Raw genomic sequence first — 6,183 nt, 5'->3', positions numbered from 1 at the left:
CCAAATAAGTTTAGTATTAATAACAATAAAATACCATTTTGTAGAATTTTCCAGGTCTTTGTCCCCCAAGGACCTGTTGTAGTCTCAGACTTTGCAGCTTCAATCTCTTGGAGGAACATACTCGTGTCCAGGGCTGGTGTGTTTATCCTGCAGAAAGAGTAGAATGATCCTGCACTGCTGGTGTTTTCTGTGAGGATGTTTGTGCTGAATGAGCTCTCTGAGCTTCATTGCTGTGAGAGATGCAGAGCTTTAATATAATAAACTTTACTTTCAGACGAAAGTCGCAGCTCAAGGTGTTTTACAGTATCAGTAAAAATAAGAAACAACAACAGCAAATAAAACAAAAAACACAAATATTTAAGTGCAGTGATATAAAACATAACCCTCACAAAATTCAGTTCCAATTTCCTCCACAGAACAACTACTAAGATAGGATAATGTAAAAAGGAATATAAAAATGTAATATATGAATATAAAAAGGTAAAAATGCTGCACGAGTCGTAGGCATATGAAAAATAAAAAGATAAAAATATCAACAAATAAGAGTACAAGATAAAAATGATCATATAAAAACATTTAAAAGTATAAAAATAATGCAGACAGTAAAAATCAATGATATATACGGTAGATAAAAGGAAAATGGCAGCTTATCTTATGTTTAAATGCTTGAGTAAAGAGATGGTTTTAAGTTGTCTTTTGAAAGTATCTACCGACTCTTCCCTGATGTTTTTGGGCCGTGTGTTCCATAGTTTTGGGGCGTAGTTGACAAACGCTGCATCACCGATCTGCTTTTGTCTGTTTCTGGAGCTTCTAATAACAGCTTTGATGAATCAGTGATGCCAGATTTGTAAAGCTCTCCTCTTTCCCTAGAAGAAGCAGAAGCTTCAACTCTCTCTTCCTGTGGGAGATCCTTGTTGCTAGGACTTGATTCTCCACCAACTCTTCCCTCACGTTTATCTCAAAGCATTTTCTCAAACAAAACACATTTTCAAATAACAAAATAACATATTTGAACCATTTTCCAAACAATAAAATAACTGAAAAAAATTGAAAAATGGTTCAAATATGTTATTTCGTAACTTGAACATTTTAAAATATGTTTATGTAAAATATGCTTTGCTGATGAAAGAATATGTTTCTGTATTTTTCTTATTTTTGTGAGGGGGATATATATAGTTTTTCGCCACTACGTTGTTCTCTATAGCTGATATAACATGAATTACTCCTAGTCCAGATTCTGCAGGTTCAGGTTCTGCAGGTTCTGGACTTTTAAACGTGTTTCCGTCTGAATGTCTGAATGTGACGGAAACACGGACGCAGTTAGGGCCCGATTTACTAAGATCCTAAATAAAGAGTACTAAATTGCGTGTGCACTGAAAAAGTTTGCGCGTGCTGTTATTGTGTGTTTTGCGGGTGATCAACTAAGATTGCATGCGCAATTGATAACAGGTGCAAACCTCAGTATTTAAATGAGGTGTTGCGCGTCTTACGGTTTGCGAGCGCAAACTTTGCGCCATGGAGAGTCTGGATGGAAAGCAGGATATCCACAAGCGCAAAATGAAATTTGACGAGTTGGAGTTAGAAATATTAGTGGAAGAGGCAAATAAACACATTCATGAACTACAGCAAAGAAATGTAAACATTACCAAAAGAAACGCAATATGGGAGAAAACCTGCGATAGAATAAATACAGTTATAAGACAAAAAGAACGGCAGATGAGGTTAAAACAGAGTCGGCGGCAGAACAGATCTAATTGGGGGGCACATAATAACCAGCGATGTAAATGCTTAATATGAGTTTGCCATCAACGATCACAGCAAACCAGTTTCAATTACACAACATACTGCAAAATCTCTTTTTAATAAACACACACACACAAGTGCATTGTGCACCCAAACTGCAAAAAAACAAAAAACAACGACGTACAGGCCACGTCTCTCCCTCCCTCCCTCGCCCTCTCCATCTCTCTCTCATACAACGCATACACATAAAAATGTGAACGGTGAATCTCCAAATTTAATTTGACGAAATTAGACGGACCCAAACATTCCACATTTGCGTAATAATAAACGCCAAGGCTGGCGCCATGAAGTCAATTAAATGCATGTCTCACCTTTAGAAGAGTTGCACATCTTAATTTTCCTATTTCACCATAGATCACACTTTGGGAAGCCTTCTTTATATTTTAGTGTTATTTCCGCGTAGATAAGAGTGAGTTTGATGCTCCTTAACAAGTTTTGTCCGCGGATCAACATCAACCCAGCTCCCCCAACCCCTTGCTCCCTGATTGGCTGATTTATGGTTCCGCGTCACACCAACGCATAACCGACGGCGTAGGGTACGCGGCGACGCACACCGCACCGCCACCCTACGCCGTCGATTTAACGCAGAAGCATAATTCAGGCGAAGCTGCAGTCTGTCTGCGCTGATACTGACACAGCGGGTCGGAGCGGATTTGGTCATGATGTTTAACCTGTGTTTTGTGATTAATAAGCACGGGTTTTAATTAAATGTAATTTACGAAGGATGATTTCACGTTCAATAAGATAAGTAATCAATAAAATACAAAGTTTTGGCACAAAGTCTTGGCCTGCTTGTGGGCGAGTGGAGGGGGGCACAATAAGAGAAGGTGGCAAGATATAAGGCGAAGAACTAAAGAAAAAGTGGCCTTTAATAAAACTTGTGCAACCATTTTTAAAATAGCATGCAGCAGAATAAAGACTCTCTCTCTGCGTATTCTTTGATTTTGGATGTCGCTTCCTTGCCACAATAACAGCAGCAGCAGATTAGCACCTTCCTTTCGAAAGTATTACATACAGACGCAATCACAATACACGCAACTACTTTCAGGCTTGGTAAATCTCATTGCGCGTGGTAAATTAACCTATTTGCATTTTCCCCTCCCAGTACTTAGCGCTTTCTGGCGGGTACGCCCCATATTGATTATTCATCAGGGCAAAAGTACTAAATGAACAGCGTGTGCTATTTTGCGTATTTGAGAGGCGCAGTCCTCTTTGCACGCTGTTAGTAGATCAGCTGGCACTTTGGTTTGCGGGTGATGTCAAGTTTGCACACGTTTTTACGCACGCAAACCTTTAGTAAATCAGGCCCTTAGTGTTTTATTGTGATGTTGAAACATAATCTAAAGTTAAAACACACAATCTAAAGTTAAAACACACAATCTAAAGTTAAAACACACAATCTAAAGTTAAAACACACAATCTAAAGTTTTTTTTATTTTGCTTTTTATTTAACCAGGTCGGTCCCGTTGAGACACAATGACCTCTTTTTCAAGGGAAGCCTGGCCAAGACAGCAGCATAAAAGAAATTACAATTGCAGACACAAGTCACACAACAAAAACAACAATTACAAGGCATTGAAATGACAACACACAGATAAAATACATTTCAAGGAGGAAGCAACAGGGCTAAGGCTCTGGATTCACATTAAAAACAGAAACAAGTACGATATGAAGCTGCTCCAATTTCTCTAACACGAGTTTTCAGAGCTCCAAGATTGATGAGCTCCTTTAGCTTTAGAGTTTTTTGCAGTGCATTCCAGGCAACAGGTGCAGCGTACTTAAAGCAGTGCTTACCAAGTTCTGAGTTAACTTTAGGCACATTTAGTAAATAAAACTCGTTGGAACGTAGGTGGTTGTTGCTCTGGGATTTGGAGAAATAGTTACATAAATAGTGGGGGAGCAGGCCCAGGATAGCTTTGTAAATAAAAATATGCCAATGAATAAGGCGCCGTGCTGCTTAAAACACACAATCTAAAGTTAAAACACACAATCTAAAGTTAAAACACATAATCTAAAGTTAAATCAGAACTATTATGTAACGTTTCCAGCTGAATCTAATATTGCATCATCATCATGGTGATGGTACATCAACTTCCAGCAGTTTAATGAACCTCTGTCCTGGTCTGAGGGGTCTGTAACTTTACATACAGTTACTATGTTACAGTTACTTTAGTTACTATGTAACTTTACATACAGTTACTATGTTACAGTAACTTTAGTTACTGTGTAACTTTACATACAGTTACTATTTTACAGTTACTTTAGTTACTATGTAACTTTACATACAGTTACTATGTTACAGTAACTTTAGTTACTGTGTAACTTTACATACAGTTACTATGTTACAGTTACTTTAGTTACTATGTAACTTTACATACAGTTACTATGTTACAGTTACTTTAGTTACTATGTAACTTTACATACAGTTACTATGTTAGTTACTTTAGTTACTATGTAACTTTGAGGAGCATGGTAGGAACCCTGCCACACTAAAAAACTACACATTTTTACAGCTTTGACTGCTTTACGGCATACGTCACTTCCCCCTCCTTCCCCATTCGTAGTGGAGACCAAAGCTGGGCGGGTGTGGAGCAGAGCTCAGTGTGGGTTATTCTGTAACCATGGTAACCATGGTAACCCGTTACTGTGTTGTGGTTATTCTGTAACCATGGTAACCATTGTAACCATGGTAACCCGTTGCTGTGTTGTGGGGTTATTCTGTAACCATGGTAACCTGTTGCTGTGTTGTGGGTTATTCTGTAACCATGGTAACAATGGTAACCATGGTAACCGTTGCTGTGTTGTGGTTATTCTGTAACCATGGTAACCATGGTAACTGTTGCTGTGTTGTAGCTGCAGCAGCTCCACACAACAGACGTGGGGAAAAGATCAATAATGGTTTAACTTTTCACCACTTTCCTGCTCGGAGGCAGAACCACGGAGGCCGAGTATCTGAGATAACAAAGAGTCGTCTGCTCGGTTGGATCGCGGCTGTAACGACCAAACATAACCTTCCACCACACAGTAAACCACAAACACTCACACAGACCGGTGTCGGATCAAAACACAGGTTTTATTCCCCACTTCTCCAGCTAAACGCAGTTGCTGGCCAGCTCTCTGCGGTGCAATTAACCCCAATCTGCTGATAAAACTAGTTTGTTGAGGAAAAGATATTAACTCTATTTATAGCTGCAGAGGAAAAAAAATAATCTCACAAGGAAAACAAAAATATTGCTCACGCCTCGGAGCCTCTTCAGCATAATATAGAAGTCAAAAAAAAAAGAAAAGAGAAGTAAGAGTAATACAAAACATGTACTGTATGTTGTACTATTATAAAAATTTATTGAAACACATGGCCAGTCAAACATTTACCAAAGCAGCTGCCAAACACTCCTAAACAGGGTAGCCGAAGACGACGGTTGTGCAGAACTGCAGCAGTAAATCCTCGTCGGAGCTCCACTCTTTGATAGGGATTTCATATGAACCCAAACTGTTAATAATCATTATTTTCTCCCTATAGGGGAGAGCGGGGTGAATTGAGGCAGTTTTTACTTAAGGCATCTTTAAAGTGAGGGCATGACAGTAATGTCTCCAACTAAAATATGTACATATATTTCAGGATGTGGTGCATCCATGGGAATAATCACATTTGATCTAAAATTAACTGTTTTCAAAATATGACTTTTCAAAAAAAAGTGGTCTCTTGGCTCAACTTGGCCCCGGTGAGGGGTAAGTTGAGCCTAGGGGGAGGATAAGTTGAGCCACAGGGCGGTAAATTGTGCCACTGATTATGTTGAAGTAAAACTTCACATTTTCACCTCATTTAATGCCATATTAAAGCAAGACAAATTCAACACCAAATGACTCCTTAAATGTTTTATTGTTAACAATGTAGAAAAAAATTAACTTCAAGGCTATTACTCAACATCCCACTTGTCAATGCTGCACGGGAATACGAATGTCTTCTCCCTTCTGGCTGTTCCTCCAAGTTTTTGCGGTTTTGGGAGTTTCATGAGCACATCACCTCTAGGGATGAGTCCTTCATCATTCTCTTTGAATGTGAAGTTGGGCTTTTCATTCATAGAACCATCACAACTTCGCCTCAGAAACTTTGCACTGATGTCAGTGCCCTCAACGTTCTCCACCATTCCAATGTAATTATAGGATTTCTTTTTTACCTGCAAAGTTCACAATGACGAAGTCACCAGCAGACAGATTCTTGTCACTATCATCATCTGAGCGACTGTAGACAACAGTTTTTGTCTTGGTTCTGATTTGTTTCGACCCTTTCAGAGTTTTTTCTTCTGCTTTTCAGTCTTTTTATTTGCTCTGTCATTGTGTGCCTTCTCCAGCTCCAGGGTTTCTGGAGTGTCGGTCGAG

This window comes from Cololabis saira, chromosome 4, assembly GCF_033807715.1.
Source record: "Cololabis saira isolate AMF1-May2022 chromosome 4, fColSai1.1, whole genome shotgun sequence".
In the NCBI taxonomy this organism is placed as follows: domain Eukaryota; kingdom Metazoa; phylum Chordata; class Actinopteri; order Beloniformes; family Belonidae; genus Cololabis; species Cololabis saira.
The sequence above is the reverse complement of the archived record's forward strand: the minus strand, read 5'-3'. Positions refer to the sequence as shown.